The sequence below is a fragment of the Protopterus annectens genome, chromosome 8.part0 (genome assembly GCF_019279795.1).
Source record: "Protopterus annectens isolate FY-2018-M chromosome 8.part0, PAN1.0, whole genome shotgun sequence".
In the NCBI taxonomy this organism is placed as follows: domain Eukaryota; kingdom Metazoa; phylum Chordata; order Ceratodontiformes; family Protopteridae; genus Protopterus; species Protopterus annectens.
This window is the reverse complement of record NC_056741.1, coordinates 1,498,658,469-1,498,676,611: the sequence shown is the minus strand read 5'-3', so window position 1 is coordinate 1,498,676,611 and position 18,143 is coordinate 1,498,658,469. Positions and strand designations below refer to the sequence as shown.

Sequence of the window (18,143 nt, the reverse complement as noted above, 5' to 3'; positions counted from 1 at the left end):
GAAATTACCTGATAGACAATCTGAGAGGATTTGCTCTGGTCTTTGGAAGTAAAGTGGTCTGTAAGGAGGTATCTAGATGGCAACCAATGAAACTGATAGACTGAAATGGGGCTAGCTGGCTTTTAGAGAAGCTCACTGTTACACCGAAAAGATGAAGTGAAGCAAATAGTTCCTCCTTTGCAACAAAAGATCCTTGGTCATTGCAGTGAGGAGCCAGTCGTCTAGATATGGGAACACACTGAACCCTTCCAGCTGGAGAAAGGATGTGACTGCTGCCATGCACTAGGTGAACACCCAGAGTGCAGTGGTGAGACTGAATGGCAAAGTCCTGAATTGGTAGGGATTGGCTCCAAGCCCGAAAAGCAGAACCATCCTGGATTGCCAGTCTATCTTTATATGATAGCAAGCATGCTGTAGATTTACTGAGCACATCCAAAAATTCTTTCCTAGCAAAGGAAGAATGGACTGAACCATGACCATCTGGAACTTGGTCTTTTTCGTGGATTGATTTAGCTGACTGAGATCCAGAATAGACCTTGGGTCCCTTGTCTTCTTTGGAACTAAAAGAACCTTAAGTAGATCCCAGACCCTATCTAGTATGGCGGGACCTGGTGGAAAGCTCTTTTTTCTGGCAGTGAATTAAATTCTGTCTCTGCAGATTCCAACTGATGGGGTGACACTTGAGGAATCCTCGACTTCTGTTTGGATTTTTCCATAAAGGGTATTCTGTATCCTTTGGTGGCTATCCTTAACACCATAATGTCTGAAGTGATGACCTGCCAGGTAGATGGGTATAAGGAGATGATCCTCTGAACTGCCTCCATAGTGCAGCAGCCGGGCAACCTCTCAGGAGTGCTGGAAGGTTTGGACTCAGAAGGGACCTCAAAAAATGTGGTCTATCTCTGCCCCTAGGGCGATGTCCATTGTACCCATTCCTTCCTCTGCCTCTGGAAGGTCTGCAAGACCAACTGTCCTGGGTAAAGCCCTGCAATTTTTTAAATATCTTCTTGGTCCCATGAAAAGGACACCTAAGGCAGACAGACTTTTACGATCTTGTTCACTCCTCTTTAGTGTGTCTTTTACTTCTGGTCCAAACAAGGTGGATCCGTCAAATGGGGGATTTATGAATGATGTCTTAAAGCTTCTGTAAAGTCATACAACTGTATCCAGGCATGGTGTTCAATAGCTACTCCAGTGCCTGCTGCCCTGGGTGCTCCATCAGCTGCACTGCAAGCCACATGCATGGAAACACTGGAAATAGAGTTCAAGGCAGCCAACTGAGACTCCACCTTTTTCTGGCCCATCTCCTGGTAAGGCATCTGAGAGTATCAGAAAGAAATTCTGTCTGAAAATGAGTCACACATCACGTGAGTCAAGTAGTTCAGCCCTCTAATGGAAAAGGTCACCGAAATGTACATCCATTTACTGAATCTGTCCAAAGCCTTGGACTCTCTATGGGGGAAGAACAAATGAACTGTTGTACTAGAGTTCCTTCTTTGTGGCTGAGGTCAACCATAGAATCAACAGGGGTACATCTGCTCCAGTGAGTTTTATCCTCAGGTGCTGAAAGTATCTTGACAAGTCTCTTCGGAAAAGGTTCTGTGGTGTCAGGTTCCTTCCATACAGTCTGTGTGATCAGATTTAAGTGGTAATCAGGAGGAGGGACCATCCAAGCTGTAGATGAAGTAGCCCCAAAGGCTTCCAGGAACACAGACTCCAACTGGGAAGGTACATAAGTGGACAAACCTCCTCTCTGTTTCAGCAGCTCAAGGATCTCACCAAAGAAGACCTCTTTGAAAGATGATCTGGAGGAGCCTTCCCCTTCAAGTCTGTCTTCAGTAATGATTCAGTGGACGAATCTATGTACTCATACTTGCATGTCTGTTTCCATCGAACCTGTTGTTGTGGGTCTTCAATGGTCAGTTCGGATTGGGAGCTTAAACAGAGCACTTTCCCTGGTGCTTTTGAGGCTGAGTGTTCCTGTGGAACAGAATGGCCAGAATGAGAAACAGTTCTAGTGCGAGGTGGGGTTGGATCCATACCAATTGAAGGATATTCTTCTCTGGCTGAGAGAACCCCTTCAAAGGTCTCAAAGGCAGAGCCCAAGCTTGTTTCTGTTATGGCCATCCGATGAATAGGAGTTGAGAATGCACTCCCGGATGAGAATGGCATTAACCTCGAAGCTGCTCTTGGAGCCAAGCTCTCAAGAGCTGAAGCACCATAAGGAAGAGATGTCTCCAACAACTTCAAAACTGATCTCTCCTCAGGGCCCCCGACCTAAATGTTTTGACACAGTTTTGTCTTACACTCCAACATAGAGAGACGGCCCAATGTCAAAACTGGATGAACTGTCAGTGCCAACGGAATAACCTCCAGAACAGCTGTATCCAAGGAATGCCAACTAGGAGGAGAGTTTAGCAGTGGAATTTCTGAAAGAGGGAAAAGAGTGGCTGGAACACATCTCAGATCCATCCTAGAGGATGAAGCCAGGATCACCCCCACGTGGATCTACTGTTTCAAGAACCTCTGCATCAATCAGTCCACTTCGGCCTCAGTAAGGTCCTCGAAAACCTACCTGACCTGGAGAAGGAAGTCAAGAAACCTCTTGAGTGTCTGGATTCATGTAATATTGGTTAGTACAAGCCAGAACTCACCAGACCCAGTAAGAACACTGCCTTTGGAGATGGTGGTCAGCTCCATGAGGTTGTAGAATCTGTTAGACCCAAGAGATTCAACAGGTTGGAAGAATGCTTTTTAACACTTTCCTTGGAACTGTCCAAAGTTTTCTGTTGTTCTCCAAGTTTTTCGCTTTCTTTCTCAGTATCTTTTCCTTTCCCTTTTTCCTTTTCCTTCTGCTTTTCTGATACCTTAGCAGGAAAAGAGGGATTCAACTGTGGGAGCAACACTTTTAAAACTAACTTTTCCTTATGGCTTTACTGCCAAACTGTTTGCATTTGTCACAATCTGATGATAAATGCTCAGGTCCCAAACAAAAAATGCACAAGTGATGGGGATCCTGAGAAGGAATTTTGTGTCTGCACTGATTGCATTTTTTTTGAAAACTTTTATCAGTCATAATGAAAGCATACACACACAATCCACACACTGAAAAATGGTACACTGTACAATAAACCTTAAAGTTATTCTAATGAACACGGTACACCAAAAAATTTACTTTAACTAGAACTGAATAGCATTCTAAGAAATGTAGGTAACTTGTAAACCAGAGCGGAAGCCAAGACACATGCTCTAAAGTCTAAATGTCATTTATCTAATGCAATAACACTAACTACAGCAATACTCTAATACAAGCTTAAGGAAAAAGATTGCTACTTATCGTAGAAAGCTATACTGGAAGTCAGAGCCCTAGAAAAAAATAATGCATCGTTTCAGGTGGCAAACGACATCAGAGGTAAAAAAAAAAGGAAGGTGGTGAGGGATTATGGGTAGGGATGGAGTCAGAGCCTTGTTCCCATGCTTTTGGAGGTACTGAGACCAGATCAGATGTTGGATCCAAGTCCCAATGGTTGAACATGATGCAAATGGACAACATCTGATCCATATTTTCCAATTATCAAATAAAAGGAAAATGCCTTACAGTTGGTGGGAAACTAGCCTTTATACAGTTTGCAAGTAGTATGGCAACCAGAAATCCAAGTAAGCCAACATACATTAATTCATAACACAAAGTTCAACTGTAAACCTTCAGTAACTGTGTCAATTTTATAACACTACCCCAGAAAGCACACACTTCACATATACAACTGAAAATCCATGCTCTAAATCTTCATAGGATTAGTGTGAACAGTCATAAACAACGGATCCCTTTCTGTTGATATCTTCAGTGCTAATGGACTTTTTTTTTTGGAGGGGGTGCCCCCTTACAATGTGTAGCATACTGGATAGCATTCTTGTGTCGGGTACTAATCATCATATTTGATGGTTTTATCCCTGTCCTTAAGAATTTAGTTACTTTCCTACCTTGAAGGACAATATTGACCATTAGTTTATTCCAAAGAAAAAGAAATTTATTGAGCCGCTGGAAGTAATCTGGCCACAGCTATCAATCACAACAGCATAATCCAGCTCTAAAGAGTTGCACACACCCATATTTTTTAACCAAAGTACAACTTCAAATTAAGAATTTTACCAGAACACGTTCCTCCAAGGACCCATACCCTTGGTAGGGATGCACACAGCAGCACTATCTAGGTCATTCCACCCAAGTACTTTTAATTTAATTTATATTTGCTAACTGATTAAGTCAAATGGTCAGCCTCACAACCTTTACTGCCCTGTCCCCAGCCACAAAGGCAGTATATATGGACAGTTTGCAGCTGACAATGCCACCAGTTTTCCCTCAGGTCATAATGCATGGTAGATGCAGACATCCAGGTTAGAAGGGAGTACTATCTTTACAATGAAACCAAGTCTCTGTTACACCACAGATATGGATATGTTTAAGTTGTATGTAGGAAAGCCACAAGATCAGGCAATGTTTTTTGGAATTGAGATGAGTACCCTTAATAATACAGTCAGAAATACCGTGTTTTCTAATTTTACGTTTTATGTTGGGATGTCCAGTAGTTAAACTTGGCCTAAAAAAGATATGGCTTTTAGCCTGTACATGACGGGTGGAGGCCATCCCTTGTAATTATGCCTGTCTACTATCTCATCCTAGGGTAACATATTGGACTTCTAAAATGGCACCAGTTTGTTAACCAACTGCTGAAGCCAATGATCTCTTCTTTTTTTTCCTATGAAAGAATGCACAGTTTTAAGAGTTATCAAAGTAAACGATTCTGTATTCATAAGCAGACATTTCTAGAACTGGCCTTAATTAAGGTCTTATACTTTTTTGGTGATTAGAAAACCGTCTGGAATAAAATTCTTGACCTCTACACTAAAGTTACCCTTTGTACTGTCTTCTTTAACAATGTTGATCACTGGTTATAAACATTGTGGTTCTTTGTGAAGAGGGTTTCTTAAAGAAGAGACGGCACTTCTGGTTTATGAAGACTTATTATACTATCTTCATAAACTGTTTGTAAAACCCATGTGCTTCTAGAAATCTACCATCAAGCATAACTTGCCTCCTATTGCTGTAAAAAAAAAAAGTTATGTACTCACCTTAACATTCCACCTGTACTATCCATTTTCATTCTTCCTCTACTTTTGAGTTCAGATCAGATCTTTGGATCCAACTCGGCCACTTCTTCCAGATCACAGAAAATTTGAACTCTCGAGCTCCTCCCTTTACCTATAATGTCCTACTCATCTAACAATAACATACCTCTGATGTAGTTTTCTGCCCACAGACTTACAGAGCAGTGGAGAATAAGGAAATAATGGAAATTGAGACTCAAACAAGGAAGAGAGGTTCCTCAAACACCCTTTGATCTTTCCAGGAGTAAAACAAGGAGGGGTTTGGTGGGTGGGAAGTGGAGGAAGAATGAAAATGGACAACACAGATGGAACGTTATGGTGAGTACATACTTTTTTTATCTGATGTTGCCATTTTCATTCTTTCCTCAACTACTGGGACAGAGTCTCCAGCTACCTAAACCCTGGAAGGACTCTTAAAGGAAGGATATTCTGGAGCACAGCTGAGCCAAAGGCTGCTCTTCCCCTAGAGACCAGATCCAATTTGTAATGAGCAATAACGGTATGATGATTAGCTCAAGTTGCAGCTGCACAGACTTCATCCAAGGAAGTTCTTGACAAAAAGGCTAAGGAAGTCACCGTAAGTGCAATTTTGGTGGTTTTGTCAAGTACAGACCCATTTTTTCATAAACAAAGTTAATAAAATCAGTCAACCATTTGGCCAAAGTATCTTTAGAAACTGGACTGCCCAATTCTGAATTGGAAAAAAAAACAAATAATTGTTCAGATTTTCTAAAATCTTTGGTTCTGTGCAGATAAAAACGTAACTGTCTGTGGACAGCCAAAAGGTGCAACATGTATTCTCCTTTGTTTGAAAATTTTGGAAAGAAGACTGGAAGGTTGATAACCTGATTAATATTGTATTTTAGCACCACCTTTAGTAAAATAGAAGAAATGATCCATAAAGAAACCCTATCTATGTCAAAAATTAAATATGGCAGTTTAAAAGACAGAGCCCAAAGTTCAGGCACCCTTCTGGCAGAGGTAATAGTAACTAGAAAAACGATTTTCCACATCATAAATTTTAGATCAGACTTAGCTGATGGTTCGGGGGGGGGGGGGGGGTCAAGGCCCGAAGAACAATATTTAATTCCCAAGGAGGAGTAAGATCTTTTAAACGGGGCCTACGTAAATAGGTCCCTCTGAGAAAGGGTTTGCAAAGCTTGGAGGAAGCCAAAGTTGAGTTATTTACTCCTATAGGACGACTGGAAATGGCTGCTAATTTTTATGACAGTTGAGGAGCTAGCCCCTTCATTGAAAATTGCAGCTAAAAAGTCAAGAACCTTAAAAATCAGTTTTGAAAAGGGATTCAAGTTCTTTTTGTGCACCCACAAAATCTGCTCTATTTACTTTTGTACATGTTTCTAGTGGAAGCTTTATGAGAAGATAATAGAATAGGACAGTGGGGAGGACAGCCTTGGCTGTCTAGCAACCAACGGAACTGGAGAAACCATACAGTCATCTTGAGGCCTGAAATGTCTGGATGAGTCATGCATGCCTGTAGGGTGAGACATGAGGTCTGGAAATGGATTCAGAATCCAGGGCAGGTGTACAAGATGAGACCAAAGGAAAAGAAACCAGATATGACGAGGCCTGTAAGGGGCAATGAAGATAACCATGCTCTTCAACTGAGATGCTTTCTGGAGAAATTTTGGAATGAGGGGTAACTGGGGATAGGCATAAAGGAGACCGGAGGGCCAATCATGAAGTAAAGCATCCCTCAGTGACCCCCACCGCCAATGGGGGGGAATAAGGGCAAAGGACCTGCTGCACTTGTTGAGGGAAGATGCAAAAAGGTCACAGCATGGTTGGCCCCACAGATGGAAAATCATCTCTGCCACACTTATGTTGAGAGACCACTCGTAAGCCATCAGAATAGACCTGTTTAACTTGCCTTCAATCACACGGGACTTCCCCGGGATGTGCATTGCTATCAGAAAGTGACTGGATGGAGATTGCCCATTGCCATACTCTCAACAAAGAGAGTAAGATCTGGTTCATTCTTGGTTGTTGATATACCAAGACCACTGACATACTGTTTGCCTAAATTGCAATAGTCCTGGTTAGCAGTGTGTCGTGGAAGGCCTGCAACACTAGGAGGACAGCTCTCATCTCTAGGACATCGATAAGTGTGTTGGCCTCTTTAGGGGCAGAGCATGTGCTTTGGACTATCCTTCCCAAGAAATGCCCCCCCCCCCCACACACACACAATCTGCGAGGCGTCCGTTGTCACAGTGGCTTTGGGTAAAGGAAGAACAAAGGGACAGACTTCTTGTATTTGACTGGAGTGGATCCACCAGAGAAGATCATTCTTGCAAGCTTGTGTTACCTTGACTGGACAATGGTTGTTGGAGAACTGACCACTGAGTTACGAGTGTCCATTTAAGGATTCTCATATGGAACCTTGCCAGCGGTACGAGTGTGACTGCCGCTGACATGGACCCCAATGCTTGAAGTATCAGACGGGCTGAAAGAAAGGACTTCAGAATGATCTTTTTGACCTAGAACTGAATTGTTTGAATCCGAGACAAAAGCTATTTGTGTGACTGTATGGAGAGTGTGTCTTTCACTTCGGGAGACGAACAAGGAGTATTTCCAAGAATATTAGGTAGTATTGATGAAAAAAGATATGAAAGGTTCTGCAAAATAACATAAGGGCGCATCCAGGCACATCTCCTAATGGAAATGCCAGAACACACTGCCCGTTAAGTACTTTAAGCAGCATGGGGGATAAGTCTCATGGATGAATTTCAAATAGACTGCAGGGTAGCCAACTACAAGGAAATAGTACTCTCTACCTCAGGAGTATGGTCCCAGGGAGAGATTTGGAAAGTTCTTTAATCAAGTCCCTCTGAGGTCTCATGAAATGTGCCAAATAATTCAGCTAAGGATGAAGGTCGCTAAAGCACAGACATGTTTCTGAAAACTGTCCCAACTCCCTAGACTCCCTGTTGGGGGTGGGCAGAGGAACTTTGCTCTGCCAGTTCCTTTCTATTGGCTGCCTCTATGACAATAGCATCAAAGGGCACTCCTTTACTCCAGTGTGGTCTATCTTTAGGTGGTGCCAGGATCATGTCTGGTCACTTAGGGATTGGCGCAGTTGTATCTGGTTCCTTTCACAGCCATTGAGAGACTAACTATGAGCTCATTGGCGGGTGGTCACCCAGGAGGTAGATAGGCAATCTCCAAACACCTCCAGAAACACTGATTTTTCTTGGGAAAATTTATTGGGAGACCAACCACTCTTTTGTTTCAGGAGTTGTAAGATGTCTTTAAATAAGACATCATTGGATGGTGATATGGGGAACCTTCCCCTTCATTAAAATCAAGTGTCCTCAGTGACAGACTCTTGTAAAGAGTAAGTGCCTCCTTTTACACTTCCTCTTCCAGAGGACCTCCTCAATGGGGTGCTCTGGGGAGGTACTGGAAGAGAATACCCTGCTGGGTGGCCTGGAGACTGGTTTGGGCTGGCTGTCCCAGTGGAATGGATGACTGAGGCTCTGAAGGCAAACTCAAATGGCACTGGGAGGTCAGAGCCAAGGAAAGTAGGGAAGTTTGAACTCTAGGTGTATAGAAAGCTCTCTCCACTACCTCAAAAGAAGTGTGCTTTGGAGAAGCAGAAACTGACTGATCTGACGAGGCAGGCTTACATATCATCAGTTCCCACTGTCTCACAGGCAAATCACCCAAGGAGGGAGTCACAGCTAAGCTAAACACCGATGTTCTGAGGGGAAGAGTCGGTCCGACAATTTTGGAATTGAATCCAACACCCTGGAGCCAGTGCCAATGCTTTGGCTCAGACAGTTTTCTGGCTTAGAAGTACTCAGGGCCACACAACTCAGTGACACTATCAAAATCGATGATGCCAATATTTCTGGATCCTGTGTAGATGACTCCAAGGCTTTCGGATCAGACGGCTCCAAAACCAAAGTATGGGCTGGAGGAAGAGCTATGATCACAGTAGTAGTACTAAGGAGGGTCTCGACCCAATGGGGCAAAACAGAAAAGAACTCCTATTTGAATTTGTGTCATGAGGAACTTCCTCATTATCCTGTCCACACATCTGCCTCGGATAGACTCCTAGAAGACCAAAGGGAGGAAGCCATGGACGAGGGTCTTGAGTGGCAATGGAGAGACTGCTCCAGAAAAAGTGGCAGGAGCTGAGCAGTAATTGGCTCCGACAGGAGTTGAGGAGAATGGGTCCGGGGTGATTTGTCAGATCTTGACATCAGATCTGATAAACAAAATAGTCAGATCTGAATGTAACAGGCACTTCCGATGATGGAGCCAAAGCTGAAACCAATGTGCGTTATGGAAATCTCTTACGAGATTCCTTAGAAAGGGAGTCTCCCTTTTTCTCCATTCTCTTGGAGGTTTGAGCACCAGAAGTTGTTGAAGACCTTGAAGGCAGCAAACTCCTAAGGATTAATTTGCTTTTCTGGTCAATCAGAGCGCAGGAGTTGAATCCCTTACAAATGTCACAATTCCTATTTAAATATCTTAGTCTTAAAAAGTAAACGCATTCAGAATGTGCATCAGTCTGGTATTTTGTGGCTGCACACTACACATTTTTTTAAAACCTGAAGGCTTATCTGACATTTGGCAGATAGAATTTGAAAGGACTGAGCGAAAGTTTTTTTTTTTTAAATAGTTAAAAGTGGAAAGTAAGAGAAGTTACCAATAATGGTAAAAGACAGAGTGCTGTTAAGTACAAAAAAAGGGACAGAACACAAACTATGGCAATAGAAGCACTCTGGAAAGTATCTTGTAAGCCGAAAAAAGCGTTAAAGGGAGGTAAAGATAATAAGTATAATAAGGGATAACAATAGAAGCTAAACTCACAAACTTTTGAAACCCATGCAAAAGAGTCTGTGATCTAAATCCAAACGCTATGGCATTACATGAGATCTGGGATATGTTAGGTGACTAGGATATTATGGGTAAAGGAAGGAGCTCGGGAGTCCAAGTGTTCGATGATCTGAAAGAAGGAGCCGTGTCAGATCAGAGGATCAGATCCAAACCCAGCAGCTGAGGAATGAATAAAAACGGCATCAGATCCAATTTTCTTAAAAAATAAATAAATTAATTTAAAAAAAAAAAGAGCAAGAGAAGGCAGATCTTTTCCTACAGAATTAATTTCTATCACAGTACAAATTCTCTGGTGTAGGGAACAAAGGGCTACACACAAAAGATGTGATTTTTAGCATTATTATACATCTTGGCAAAAGGAAGTGCATCTCTGCTTGATGGCAAAAATGCCCATTTACAGGATCCTTCGGCAATTTCCCCTTCAGTATTAAAATTAGCATATTTTAAGCCAAGCCAGGCTTCTGAGGACAGCTACTAAATCTACAGGAGTCACCAGCTTTTTTAATTCCATTAGTAATATATCACCATTACAAAGCATACTAAGCTTTCCAAAATCTAGTCTAAGATGACACTTTTAAAGGACACCAAGTAAGAAGAACAATTAAATGTTCTAGCACCCAGTGTAATAGATGTAACTTTCTGACACGTTTGGTAAGAATTCAGGATGATGAGGTAAAGGACAAAGCTGACTGGATTACAGTGCTTCCATTCTGGCTTCATGTAGACAAGTAAACAGTTGTAGAAGCAGCCTGAGGCATATGCATATGTTGCACAAACCTTATCTACAGTTGTTTTATACATCTCAATATCTTTGAGGCCAGCAGGCTATGCATCAGGGGACTGACCATTAGATTTTAAGACATCTTTCGAAATAAGAAAACAGAAGAACTACCCACTTTGTATCAGGAAGTCCAATCAAATCCATCTCTTTTACAGGTAGAGAGAGATTTCCAGAATGTTAATTAAAAACATTTGCCAATGTAATTTAAGGATTCACAAAGGAACTGGCTTCTGGTGAAGGCCAAAAAGATCTCAAATAATTTTCTATCAGAATTTTGAAAGAAAGAATGAATTTGCCTCCTCACAAGACTAAGCTTTATTAGTCGGGGAAGGTGCCATTCTCTTTTTCCCCCTTTCTTGAACCTTTGCCTTTTTTTTTTTTTTTTTTGCTTTCTGCTGCTGACTCCTAGTTTCTCTTTTCAGCTCCAATAATGGCCCAAAATTCTGAACCCCCACATGTGTACCACAGCAGGAGAGTACACTTCCTGGGACAGCCCATTCAAAAGGGGGAGGCAATTCCCCTATTTTAAAGTTCAAAGGTGTTTCTGCCACCACGTGCCAAGAGTAAAAAAGAGCCAAAGGGACATCATACTGCAACTTATGCAGGATTTTTCTCCTTAAGCCCTACCGTCCATGTATGTGCAGGGTTGACATCATGAGCTGGGCATGCAATGGCATCATGAAAGCAATGCTCCACCTCCATAGGGACATATCCTTGTATGCCCATCCACCTACAGCAGCTTGGTTCTCATTTCAGTCTGCATTCACCACCTGAGCTGACAAACTTTATGTGCTCCCTGCACACCCCCTCCTGTTAGAGGCAAGCATGCTAATGCCTTATCACTCCTCTTCAATCTGGCCCGCTTCCACATGCGCCCAGAATGCAAACTGAATTCAGGTCACCTGGGTCATAGACGAGGCTTTATTCCTCTATGCCATAGGTTACCATTTTCTGCATAGTTTCCTATACAATATCAAAATACTCCCTGGTGAAGTACTTGCTATGAAAGGAGGACTGAACTAATACAAAGGGTAAAACAAATGAAAAAATGGAAGGCCTAGCATGATAAAAGTATTAGAAAAGCACTATGCTAACTTATTTTAAGTACGCAATTTCTGACTGGTGTAGAATACTGATCCCACAGGATCATTTTCTGGTCCAGCCCAGAGATAAAGGTTCATCTACTGCTGAAACTTCTACAGCCAGCACTGTTGTCAGAGGCAACCAACATAAATAGCATTGAAAGTACTTGCCAAGGTATTTAGTGTTTGATACTGCAAAAGTCAGTGAGGAAGTCTTAAGGACTTCAGAGAATGACTGGGTTTCCTTTTGTATGGGAACAGTTTGAGAACCAGTCCTTAGAAACACTCGCAGATATTAAATTTCTTCAGTTCCCTGACAGCATCCCTCAACTGCATTTTACCAGAGGTACCAGTTTGATTCCATTTTTCTCCCGTTTTTCCAAGTCATCATTATCCAAATTTAAGGATGAAAATACTCTTAAAAACAGAATTATATGGTAAAAGCAACTGCAGTTACAACATTTTTAAGTTTGAAGATCTCCAAAAAAAAAAAAAAAATGGTAACTAATAATGAGGCACTATGCTGTCAAATTTAACTTGGACGCTGAAGCAGAACGTCAAACATTTGAAGAGGCTAGAAAAACTGAAAAAGGCCCCTAGCAGTGTTGTATTTGTAGAACTGTCTTGCACACCTCTGAAGGATCTAGGGAACAGTAATAATCTGCAAAAGTCTTTGCATGTAATACATGACTGCTGATAAAACTTACCAAGATGAAAATAACGCAGGTGGGATATAACCCAAATGCTTTGATTTACTACCAGTGAGACTACGGTTTGAAAAATATGGACTTTTCTGCAGAGCTAGTTATTTACAGCTTTTTTTTTTTTTTTTTTTACCCGGGGAGCAGGGCTCAGTTTTAATACAGACTGGCAAGTGCTCTAAGTTTTGCAAGTGCTGATTTTATCTTGAATGATCATTTAAGCCATACTCTGAACACACACAGTAAAAAACCTACCTACTGCTTTCTACTAAAAGTATGAATCAAAGACAAAATAGCAAACACACAAAAATGTCTGTGGCCAAAAATGGTCTCAAAAATATGTTGTCAAAGCAGCAGACCTAGTTGAGCGAGCTCTGACCTATCTTGAAATCAGTTTCTTTATAGAATCTCAATAAAAATTAATATAATTAATTAGAAAATCATAACATTATTGTCCATTTATTTACCTTGTGTCTGTTAGATAAACACCTTAACCATTATGCCAGTTCAGCAGCATCTAAAGCCAAAACAATAGTTGCTGGGATAAATCTGTGATGACTGTATAAAAAAAGTAAACGACTGAGGCACTTTGTATAGACTACCTGCTTTTTTTAGGGGCAACAGGTGGAATAGGAGTAGGTTCTGGAAATTCCAATTGTAATAAGTCATAATACTTTCTGAGAGATGGAGAAACATAATTTTTTCCCCCAATGAAACAAATACATTTTGGAAATAGTTTCAGAGAAACAGCATCTTTCATATTCAGTGGCTTTAGCCATACTCTCCTCAGAATCTTAATCAGAAATCTGTACAGACAATACAATCTGTCCCTTCACAATCATTTACAGGTTCAAGGTCCTGAATATCTTCAGAAGATGAGCAATCCCTTTTTTCTTTTACCAGAAGTGGACAAACAAGAAGGCTCAAGAGGCTGCACTAAACCTAGACCTATGCCCAATAAATTACATCTGTTCAGGGTCAATGAGACAAAAGACGTATTTTAGTTTTTGGTTCTTTTTGGCAGGAATTTCTGAGGAAAAAGGTCCAGAATTGCCAACAATAACCTCCCTAGGGATGGGCACAACTTTCTGGCAATCAGAAAGACATTCTCTACCATTTTGCCAGGACTGTGGGTAGCTCTCCCTTGCCAGCGAAGGGCACTCCAAAAAGGATGGATCTAACCCTTGGTCAAAGGTGACTGTACGGACTAACAACAGGACTCAAGAAAAGAGGAGTGGTTTGAGGAACCAGCTTAGGCCACAGCAGCATCCCCCACCTGTGGCTGAGGCACTCAGCAGCCTGCTGCCGTGGCAAAAGCCATTAAACAATGATCCTTTTTTTGTGGCTGGAAGAAGGAAGAACACAGGAACCAGTGGGTAGTTCCATTGGCCAAAAATGTGCCTAATTCCTGGGGAATTCTAGACGCAACAATCAGTAAAACTAGTAAGTTGTAAAAAAGTAACTTTTTCCACATAAAAAAACAAACAAAAAAAAAACAAAGTAAGAAGCATTTTAAACACTTACGCCAGTCCCCAAAAATGAAATACAGTTGCACAAGAGTTCACCATAACAGTAGAACTAATCACTGTTACAATACTTCAATACTATCTCACCAAGGTAACCCGACATCCTAACAGGGTATCAAAGTCAAAAAATTACGGTTGTAAGTATAACCTAAACCCACAGGTGTAAGGGTACATAAGCATAAACATAAGCATAAGATACTCAGACTATCCTGTTGCAAGTCTAAATGTCTGTCTTGCAACAGTAGGTCCGTTTGTTCACATGGCTGTTGTGTTACCTCTGCCTTCACTTATTCAGACACGTGCCCCATTAAGGCAATTTTGTTTTTAAACTGTCAGATATCAGCAGAGAGAGGGAAATGTGATTGTGAAAGGCCGATTCCTTATAAGGGCCTACAATCCCACTGCTTGTTTTTTCTTGGGGCTGAACAAAACTATAAGAATTGTCAAGTCTATTCCAAAAGCCCTACATACAAGGCTTTCTTCACTAAACACTTATTTAGAGATATAGAATTTTGCCAAAGGAGAAAAGACATGCATCTGCAACTTAAAAGCATATACAGACGCTAGAAATATCTACCAATGTTTTGGCATTGCTTCACATTATATTCTAGTACAAGTGTTTAAGATATCAGCCATGAAGACACCATCCCAGCCTAAATCACTATCTACCTACTAATCCAACAAAACACCTCCTCTAATACATCTCATCTTACATCCCTCTTTTCCCCTCCCTCTAGTATTACCTCTTCTTCAACCAATTCTTCCACGCACCTGCACTCTAATACTACACTCGTACTTCCTGCTCCACCCAAAACTTACCTCTCAAGCAAGTCTCCTTTGTTTTTCTTCCACACTCCTGTTTCACGGAAGCTCACCTTCTCCCACTCACTACCTTCCAAACCATGTTTCACAGCATGCTGCCAACCTCTATACTACTTCTCCGGTCCTCCTTAATCTCTTGCCACACCATCCTATCTTATCAAAACAGTCACCAACTCTCCCTCAAGCATGCAACAACCACATCACCTGTTCATGCTCTCTCCCTCTCTTTGTAACTTCTCTTACAGTCATCTCTTCAAAACCAAAGTCGTATCCCCCCTGTAGAATCAAACTAAAACATCACATCTACAGCTCCTACTCTCCTAAGCTCACCATACTTTAACCCTCTCCTCTCCCCACCCCCAAAACCTTATCCATTCTATCCATAAACCTACAAAGTCTGCCAAACAAAACCACTGAACTTCACATGTGGCTTTCCCATTATACTCCACATAGCTGAACCTCTCCTCTCATCCACCTGATTTTCACCCTGACGAACTATTAATCCTAAACTGCCACATAAACACTCACAAAAAATTCACTATTGCTTCCATCGACATCCCACCTGGCAAAAACATCCCTATTCTTGAAAACATACGGTCACGGATCTCACAAAACGTACCCTATGAAACTGTAATACTAGATGATGTAAATATTAGCTGGAAAACACAGTAAACTTCCCTGTCCAAAGCATTAATCTCTTTGGATTTACCCAGCTCATCTCAACCCCAACCGACTTGAATAAAAATTCCAACTCCTGCACTCTCCTTGACTGGATATTGACTACTGACCTTCCCCTCAATCACAACCCCAGTACACTTCCTCATACCTTAAGTGACTACCTACCACACTCTCCACAACTATACAGACCTCATGTTTATAAAGACTGCCATAAACTCTCTAGCTTCAATTCCACAGCATTTAATGAAAAACTCTAGTCAATAAATTGGTCTTGCCTACATCCCTTAGTGACATTGTGCTAAAATTCAACATCTCTCTAGCACCCCTTCAAAAAATCAGAATAAAATCAAATTATGCCCCCGGCTTACAAAATACACTCATTTTCTTATGCAGAGAGATTCTGCTTGGAAAACATGGCTAAACTCCAAATCCCCTACTCACCATCAGATTTTTAAAGAACTTCGAATCCGTATTAAAAAAACACATCTACAATGACAAGAAAAAAATCTAATATAAGGCCCAAATTAGCCATCACTCTAATTCCAAAACTTTTTGAGAACTATCAACTCTATCCTTCACCCCAGAAGCCCTCAAAATCCTAATCCTTACCCGAACAATTCAGCACAGGACACTGCCTCCCTCCTAAACCATTACTTCACTGATACTATCCATAAACTGACCAGAACTCCAACTCTACCATCCCTCCCCAAACACCTTCTAAACAAACCCTCCTCTCTCAAACCTATCCCCATCACTTGTATCAAATCTCTCCTCTAAAAACTAAAACCATGTTCTCCCTTCTGCTGATAACCTACCCCCCCCCCTTTTTCAAACTTGCAGCTGACTCTACAGCCTATACAGAAATGATACTGATCAATAGATCAATTTGTGAAGCCACTGTTCCTGATATATCTGGAAATCTTTCTATGCAACACTCCTACACAAAGGGGGCAACTCCACTGATCCATCTAACTAGACCCATAGCTATTCTCTCCCCCTTCTCAAAAATCCTCAAAAAATGTATACACTTAGCTTCTCAAATTTCTTATCCATGAAAACCTTGATACCTACCAAACATGGTTTCAGTACAAACCATACTACTACTACCCTTTTATCTTTCCAATACAATAGCTGAAGCCCCTAACAAACTTGTTTCATGTCTATTCTTAGACCTGTCAAAAGCCTTCGATGAGGTATCCAATTCTAAACACTTGACCAAATTAGCCAACCTAAATCTCTCAGCTTCCACTCCTGAATGGTTCTCCAGCTCTCTCTCAAACAACCTGCAATCAGTCAGATAGCATTCCTCCTACTCCCCCCTTCTTACCCATACATACAGGTGTCCCCAGGGCTCCATCCTGGGACCCCTTCTACTCTACATCTTCACTAACGACCTCTATACATCTTGCTATCACTAGACTCTCATTCAGTATGCTGATGATACACTCATCACCATTTCTGAAAATCTCTCAACTTCACAATCTTACCCCAAACTCTTTTCTCTCTGTAGAAAGATGGCTCACCAAAAATCAGCTCATTTTAAATCCTAAAAAAACTAAACTTTTACTCTTTCTCCCAAAATCACTTCCACATCTCAAACCCACTTTTACCATCACATCCATAAATACAACCATCTTTAATGTAGAATTGCACACAAAGCTACTTGGAATAACAATAGATGCTCAATTAAAATTTTACCTCCATATCCAACAATCCATTAAAAACAAAACAAACAAAAAAAAAACCTGGGTCTCCTTTATAACAAAAAATTCCTAACTCTAGACTCAGTACTCTCCTTTGCTCAAGCCAATCTACTTCCAAGACTTCTATATGCTGCTCCAATCCTTACAAACCTTCAATCTTCCTTAATTACTAAGCTGGAACAGACATACAATAAAATTGCAAAACCTGCTACAAACCTACCACATATTTCTCACCGCTGCATGGCACTAAAGAACTTAAAAGTGGCTTGAATTCCCCCATCAAGTTCAACTTTCACAACTACACATAACTCACTTCTTACTCAACAAATCCTCAACCTTCCCATCCCTAGCCAGTCTTGTGTCTTACTATACACCCCTATGCACTCACTCCACAGCACAGACTAACTTCTTCTACAAATATACAAACCCAATAAAACTATTGGTAAAGTATCATGTAAATATTCAGTATCTCATAGTTGGAACAAACTCCCACTCAACATTAGAAGAATTACTCACTCCAACAGTTAAAAAAAAAAAAAACTAAAAAATGTTCTAGTTAAGTCTTTGATATGCCCTTGTCAGGACCCCACGTAAACTCTTCCTTCTGCCACTAACTTCTTGATCTACTACTACTACCTGCAAACACTTTCAGTATGTTAAGGCTTAAACAGCTTTACCCCCAATTTCCTTATGCAATATGAACAGGTGTAAAATTACGTCTCATTTGTTGGTCTATTGTATGTAAAAAAATTATGTTTATAATTTGTTTTAAATTTCTCAAAATTGTAATCTTTACTTTGCTTATTCTTATACAATTG

General features: G+C 41.1%; 1 protein-coding gene across 2 annotated transcripts in view; it reads right to left on the bottom strand.

Moving 5' to 3' along the window:
* The window catches only part of PRDM10 (PR/SET domain 10), a 1,088,540-nt gene that overhangs the window by 1,069,773 nt on the left and 624 nt on the right, over window positions 1-18,143 (bottom strand). The window lies entirely within an intron of this gene.